Genomic DNA, 8,293 nt, shown 5'->3' with positions numbered 1-8,293 from the left:
ACATTAGTTGCCTGTGTGAACCCAGCTTAAAATGCAGATGTACAATGTGCACTCCAAGTTAGCCAATGATTAGCCTATTCCTCGGTTAGATAGTCCTTATCCTGTGATGATTGGGTCTTGAAGGAGAGTGTTCGAATGGACAAGATAATGCAGAACATAGCAGAAGACAAGGACTTCAGAATGAAACTAACTTTGAGGAAACTGAACAAACTGCTGAAGATAACTCAGAGCCTGTGACTTCAGAAAAAGTGATGGAAGCAGAACCTCTGTGGAAAAGCAATATAATAACAAGAAAACCTAAATACTAAGAAGATTATACAGTGTTAGCCTTGTGTACAGAAGCAGATGTAGAAACGTTACCTCAGAATTTTGAAAATGTGAAGCGTCAGCAAGATAAAGAAGAATGGACAAAAATAATAAGGGAAGAACTGGGCACTCTGCCGTCTAATGGAACTTGGTCTTATGCACCACTTCCAGTAAATAAAATAGTCATTTTCAAAATAAAAAGAAGTGCATGTGGAAATATTGAAGGTGCAAGGCACGTTTAGTAATGAAAGGTTGTGCTCAGGTAAAAGGATATGATGGTGAGGAGACATATGCTCCAGTTGCTCGACTCACGACACTGAGAACTTTTGTTACTGTGATGAATGAACATGAATTGTTTGCGGAACAAATGGATGTACAAAATACCTTCCTGCATGGTGAACTGACTGGAGGAATTTATATAAAACTTCCTTAAGGTGTAATGATTAAAAAAGGTCTTGCATGCAAACTCAGTAAAGCTTTATATGGACTGCAGCAGCCACCATGAACTTCGAACTCCACACTTGATAGTTTTATGAAGGAAATCGGATTCGACAATACCAAGTCGATAGATGTGGCTATGTCGAAAGCACTGATGAATATAATACTTATTTAATACTGGCTGTGGATGATGCTCTAATTGCTGGGAATCTAAAAAGGAAAATCACTGATATTAAGAAGTTCAAGTTAAAATTTCAAATGAGAGAACTTGGAGAACCAAAATTATTCCTTAGAATAAATCTACAGAGGACCAATGGCAAAATGTTTCTTAGTCACCTTGCTCATCTTGAAAACTTATTGAGAAGAGTCAACATCAAAGAGTGTAAACCCTGTAAAACACCTATGGAAATCAAACCCTGTAAAGAAGCTTATAGTGATACACCTGGAAATAAACCCAACAGAGAATTAATAGGTTGTTTGATGTATGTAATGGTAGGTGTACCTACAAGACCAGACATAAGTGCATCAGTCAACTATTTTAGTAGACAACAATATGAACCACCAGGACTCTACCGCAAAGATTTGAAATGAATTCTTAAGTATATTAAAGAAACACTTGGTGTTGGTGTGAATCACAAAAACAGATATTCAGATGTTTGCCTCTGCTAAGTTCATTCTGATTGGGGAAGTGAAGAAGACAGAAAATACAGGCTGCAACAGGATACATATTGTAGGGTTTTGGAAATACTGTTAGTTGGGCTAAAAGGAGAGAGATACCTGTGTTTCACTATCTCCAACAGAAGCAGAATTATATTGCTTTGGCAACAACTACAACAGACACCCCTTGGCTGAAGTTCAATATTCTCGAATAGTTTAAAATGTTTGTGTAAATGGCTCTGAGCACTATGGGACTCAACTGCTGAGGTCATTAGTCCCCTAGAACTTAGAACTAGTTAAACCTAACTAACCTAAGGACATCACACACAACCATGCCCGAGGCAGGATTCGAACCTGCGACCGTAGCGGTCTCGCGGTTCCAGACTGCAGCGCCAGAACCGCGCGGCCACTTCGGCCGGCTGTTTGTGTAAACTCCAACAATTTATGAAGGTAATCAGTTATACATATCTATTACAAGAGTGGGAACATAGGCAGCAGATACATGTGGACATTAAATACAGTTTCATACATCAGCTTTATAACAAAGGATATCTGATTGTTCAATACATTGGCTCCAACAACCAAGTGGCTGATATTTTAACAGAGGCAACTACTTATGTACAGTTCAATAGACGATGGGATTAGTGGAATTTGCAGATACTTAATGAAATTATTAAATTGAATTGACTTTTTCTCCTTTGTTCTTTATATGTGCTTTAATGTGGGTTTTTTCCCTTCTTACTGTATCTTGTCTTCATGGTTGTAATTATGAAAAATAATAAACTGTTAGCACTTATCTAAATACCTGGTAGCACCTAATTCCTATCATTAACAGCAACACTCATTTCATCCCAAGTTTTATTTATTATTTAACGAAGTATCACTCCACAATTTTTTTATCATTACCTTTTTAGAATATTCAAAAAGCCATACAGAGGGCACAAATTCAAAAGTTTCAACACTGATCACTGGAGCCACTCTATATCCAACAACACAAAATCACATTAAGCCTGCATACACAACATATTAACTTTCATAGCGAATCTTAGTTTTCTGGGGTATGAAGAGTCATTTCATTTTTCACTGATGCATAATGTTTGCACAGACGTTAATTTTCGCTAGGCATCTACTTCATATTCACAAACTTAATAAATTCCACATTCTAACGTTAACAAACATGAAACATGAAATGTCTTGGAGAATCGTGACTTTGTGGGGATAAAAGAAGGCAGCACACAAATTTTCTTAGTTTGCGAATTGTGGCTTTTGCTCCTAAATGTTTCGTGAAGGACATTTTTTGCCTCTGAATGTACAATCTCTGGTTAGCAGCTAGTTAAGCTTGTCGTGTTCCCACTGTGCGGTAGGCTCGCGACTAACTATCGCCTTCTTATTTTGGAAGCAGTACGTCTTCTATGTTTATCATGTTTCTATTGAAGATCACTCAGGTAAGAACACATAACATAGGCAGTGATTATACAATAATAACCAATGGAAACTTGGGTAGAACTCCCCAGAAACGTTCTTTGAAATCAACAACGGAACAATTATAACATAGCACATCGTTTAAAAGTCATGGAACGCTCGCGCGCCACAGTAAGGAGTAAGTATATGTCAGCGCTCATCTCCCCCAGCACGCGAACCTCGTTGACACGCGTTCTGTCAGCTGATCGCGGCTGCCAGCCGCGCAACCGCCTTATTCGCCACAGAGCCCCCGCCCCCCACTGGAGAGCGGGTGCCGTTGTTGTTGTTAACTGCCTCAGACGCTGTCCTCGAGTCTGGCCAGAAAGTGCACACGACGTCCGGATCCTGTTGTACGTTGCGTCTGCGTCGAAGGAGCTGCGCGAGGTGCTGGATTATCAGCTGGCGGAAACGCCGGTCGGTAAGGGAACTGTACGCGTCTACAGATTCCTCCAAGACAAACGCAGGTTAAACTCGGTCGACCGAGACAGTGTTCCTTTTTCCATTTACCGTAATGAAATTAGAATTATATTAATACCTTCAGCTGCTGACGGGCCTTGATATACGTCAACGGGGACAGGTGAAAATGTGTGCCCCAACTGGGACTCGAACCCAGGATCTCCTGCTTACGTGGCAGAAGCTCTATCCATCTGAGCCACCGAGAGCACAGAGGACAGTGCGCCTGCAGGGACTATCTCGCGTACACCTCCCGCGAGAGCCACATTCTCATCTTGTACGTCCACACACTACATTCGTAGTGTCCCACTCCATACAAGTATATTTATCATAATGTCCATCGTTTCGTCCCATCTTGTTATCACGCCGTGTTGTCCAGTGTAAGGTGGCGTGAGCGCTGGTGTTACGACATCTTTGCGTAGCATGACATGCATGCAATGCTTTAACTCTATATGCACAAACGTATGTGGTGTCCTGTGTTGCGATGCCGGATGCAGTCGCATGTGTGAAATCCGATCCTGCAATTGGATCATAAACTAGGACGACTGTGACAAGTCCCCCGGTGTGGCACCTGGATCAATAAACTCGTCTGGTAGCTGCAGGGATTCCCTGTAGACCAACTCAGCAGGGGATGTGTCGAGGTCTGGCTCTGTGATGCTGCAGAGACCTAGTAGCAGTAAAGGAAGAGCCGTGGCCCACTTCGATTCGTGACACATTAGGGCAGCTTTGGGGGATCGGTGCCACCGTTCAACCGTGCCGTTGCTGGCTGGATTATAACTCGTTGTTACGTGATGTGATGCGCCACCAATCTTGTTCAGCTGAGTAAACAATTCAGACTCGAACTGGCATCCTCTGTCAGTTGTTATATGTAATGGACAGCCGAAATGAGCGACTCAGTTGGAGATAAATGCGGCAGCCAGCGTTTCGGCAGAAATGTTGTCAATCGGAATAGCTTCTGTCCAGTGAGTGAATCTATCAATGATGGTTAGCAAATAGCGTCGACCCTCTGAGGGCGGTAAAGGTTCCACGACGCCCATGTGGACTTGGGCAAACCTGTCGGTTGTGTCTGGGAATCTGCCAAAAGGCGCGTAACCGAGACGTGAAATTTGACTGCATTGACAATTGACGCATGCGTGAGCCCACTGACGGCGATCTTTTTGTATCCCCGGCCACACGTAGTGACCAGATACGAGCTTCGTCGACGCCTTTACCCCTCGATGACATAAATCGAGGAGATTATTAAATATTTGCTTACGCAGGTCTGCCGTGATCAATGGGTGTGCTTTGTTATTGGAGATGTCGCAATATGAGGTGCGACAATAAAGTAATGAGACTGATTTTCTTTGCAAGATGTGGCGACCCTGCAGGCTTGCGTAGGCACAATATCTTTGACCTTGGTGTATAAGCTGCTTCTACTCCAAGCGGCACATAGATACAACTGCTCAGTCGTGAGTTGTGCTGAAATAAGTAAACATTTGTCTGTGTCTCTTGTCACGAAAATAGAACCGCATAATATTCCGCAACGGTATGCCATTTCTTTTTGAGTGTAATTAGGCGAAAACGCGACGACAACCTACGGTAAGCTTCAGAAGGCTTTTGGAGAGGAGGTTATGTCAAGAGCTCAAGTTTTTCGTTGGCATAAAATGTTTAGTGTGAAAGCAGAACGAATGTTGAAGACCACAGTGGACGACTATCAACCTCACAAATGGATGTCAACTTGGCCAGGTTGCTTGAACTCGTACGATCTGATCGAAGATTATCTGTGAAAATGACTGCAGAAGAACTGAACATCAATCGAGAAACGGTTCGTCTAATAATAACTGAAGATCTCGATATGAAAAAGATTTGTGCAAAAATGGTCCCCAAAAATCTCACACCACAACAGTGAGAAACACGGAACAATGAGGCAACCGATCTATCAGAGCAAACGTAAATCATTCCAGAATTGTAGAACAGTGTTATCACTGGTGATGAAAGTTGGTTTTTTCAGTACGATCCAGAGACCAAACGGCAAAGTTCGCAATGGTGCTCAAACGGATCACCCAGACCAAAAAAAGCTCGCAAGTCAAAGTCAAACGTGAAATGCGTGCTTGTGTGCTTCTTTGATTCCAAGGGAATTGTTCATAAAGAGTGGGTGCCTCCTGGACAAACAGTTAACCAATGTTACTACAAAGAAATTTTAGAAAGACTTCGTAAAAGAGTTCTTTGTGTCCGTGCCAACATTGTTGACAATTGAATTCTGCATCACGATAATGCGCCACCCATACTGATCTGTCAGTACAGCAACTTTTAACCTCAAAGCAAATGTCAGTACTACCACAGCCACCTTATTCACCAGATATAGCTCCGTGCGCCTTTTACTGTTTCCAAGAGTCAAAACGGCAGTAAAGGGATACCATTTTCAAACAACACAAGATGTCCAAAAAGCTGTGACGAGGGCCTTGGAGGATATTACAGAAGATGAGTTCCAGAAATATTACCCTCAATGGCGGAAGCACTGGAAAAAGTGTGTGCAATCAGAAGGAAACCACTTTGAAGGAGACAACACTAAACTTGTGATTCTTCAACTTCTCCCGGCGTATATCTTGCTCGAACAGTCCACGGTTGTACTGCCGCTCCATAGTGTCCAACGGGTACAATATTTCGGCGATCAGACATGTCGCCATCGTCAGGTGCGCTGAAGAACTGAGCTCTTGAGGGCGGGCGGCCGTCCTAAATCCCCTTCCCCCGCGAGGCGTTCTCTCCGCGGTCCGCGCCCGCGGCCACGCGTCCGCGGTCGCTGAGAGGCTGGCGTTGCGTCTGTGGTGGCGTCCGTGTAACTGCCTCGTCCGTCCTGGTCGCTCGTTCGTTTTCTTTGCTGAGCCTCTTTTTAATTAGACTCAGTGCCGGTTCCCTTGCCTTGCTGAGGCTATAGCCGCAATCTCTGTTGATGAGTCCGTCCCTGGTACGAATTTCGATAGCCTCTCTAACGACGCTGTCCCAGTATTTAGATGTCTGTGCCGAGGCTCCGGTATGTTGGTAGTCCATTTCGTGATTTTCGGACAAACAGTGCTCTGCGACTGCCGACTTGTTGGGGTACATAAGTCGAGTGTGCCTCTGATGTTCTCGGCAGCGATCTTCAATGGTGCACACTGTCTGTCCAATGTAAGTCTTCCCACACTCACTGGGAATCTGGTATATGCCGGCCTTCCGCAAGGCATATGCTGGCCAAATACCTGGCAGAACTAGTAAGCCCTTACGTGGGTAAATGCCCTCATTGCATTCGAAATTCTATGGATTTCGTAAAACGTCTGGAGAACTTCAAGCTGAGAGACTCCGATATCCTGGTGAGTTTTGACGTTGTCTCGTTATTCAGCAGGGTGCCTCTTCGAGAGTCAGTTGAGCTCGTTGCACAGAAATGTGACAAGAAGACGACCGACCTTTTCAGGCACGTTCTCACCTCCACATACTTTCTGTTTAATGTGGAATACTATGAGCAAACAGAAGGAGTCGCAATGGGGAACCCACTTTCGCCTATGGTCGCGAATTTCTATATGGAGTATTTCGAGGAGGAAGCTATGGCGTCATCCAAATGGAAATCTACTTGTTTTCTACATTATGTTGATGACACGTTCGTGATATCACCCCATGGAAGGGACAAGCTCCTAGACTTCCTTACACACCTGAACTCCACACATCCGAACATCAGATTCACTATGGAGACCGAAGCAGAAGGAAGTCTACCATTCCTGGACGTCATGGTCAAAAGAAGAGCGGATGGCACCCTGGGCCATGGGGTATACAGGAAGAAAACGCACACCGACCTGTATTTGCAAGCAGGTAGCTGCCACCACCCTGCGCAGAGGAATGGGGTGCTGAAAACACTAGTGCACAGGGCGCGCACCATCTCGGATGCAGAGAGTCTGCCCCAACACCTGGAACAGCTCAAAACTGTATTTCGGAAGAACGGGTACTCGGAATGGCAGATCAGACGCGCTCTCCGCCCCACCTGTACACTACAGCGTGTGGAGATGGACGAAGTCACGGGGGAAGAGATAGCCACCACCTATATACCGTATACTGGCGCACTATCGGGGAAAATAAGACGAATATTGAGGAAACACCGAGTAGGAATTATCTTTTGCCCACCCAATAAAACACGAGCATTATTGGGAAGTGTCAAAGACGATCTCGATTTGCGGATGGCCGGCATACACTAGATTCCCTGTGAGTGTGGGAAGACTTACATTGGACAGACAGTGCGCACCATCGAAGATCGTTGCCGAGAACATCAGAGGCACACTCGACTTATGTACCCCAACAAGTTGGCAGTTGCAGAGCACTGTTTGTCCGAAAATTACGAAATGGACTACCAACATACCGGGGCCTCGGCACAGACATCTATATACTGGGACAGCGTCGTTAGAGAGGCTATCGAAATTCGTACCAGGGACGGACTCATCAACAGAGATTGCGGCTATAGCCTCAGCAAGGCAAGGGAACCGGCACTGAGTCTAATTAAAAAGAGGCTCAGCAAAGAAAACGAACGAGCGACCAGGACGGACGAGGCAGTTACACGGACGCGACCACAGGCGCCGACGCCAGCCTCTCAGCGCCCGCCGACGCGCAGCCGCGGGCGCCGACCGCGGAGAGAATGCCTCGTGGGGGAAGGGGAGGTAGGGCGGCCGCCCGCCCTCAGGAGCTCAGTTCGTCAGCGCACCTGACGATGGCGACATGTCTGATCGCCGAAATATTGTGCCCGTTGGACACAATGGACCGGCAGTACACGCGTGGACTGTTTGAGCAACACTAAACTTGTCTAAAACGGTAAGCAACATTTTTTTCTCATGAGTCTCATTACTTTACTGTCACACCTCGTATATCTTAGTGTCTGATCCTGGTACATCAACGAGTTTGAGCTGCAGGCCTGCTGTGTCATCATTTAGGCAATTTTCAAGTTCTTGATCTGAATGTTGTGCTTGGGCCATGCGTGTGAGGT

General features: G+C 45.3%; 1 non-coding gene across 1 annotated transcript; it reads right to left on the bottom strand.

Moving 5' to 3' along the window:
• Window positions 1-3,450: 3,450 nt before the first annotated feature.
• On the bottom strand, window positions 3,451-3,525 carry Trnat-cgu (transfer RNA threonine (anticodon CGU)). Its single transcript has one exon. It is a non-coding gene; the product is annotated as a tRNA-Thr (tRNA).
• Window positions 3,526-8,293: the final 4,768 nt, after the last annotated feature.

The sequence above is a fragment of the Schistocerca nitens genome, chromosome 3 (genome assembly GCF_023898315.1).
Source record: "Schistocerca nitens isolate TAMUIC-IGC-003100 chromosome 3, iqSchNite1.1, whole genome shotgun sequence".
Taxonomy (NCBI): domain Eukaryota; kingdom Metazoa; phylum Arthropoda; class Insecta; order Orthoptera; family Acrididae; genus Schistocerca; species Schistocerca nitens.
Note: the sequence above shows the minus strand (reverse complement) of the source record. Positions and strands in the feature narration are given on the sequence as shown.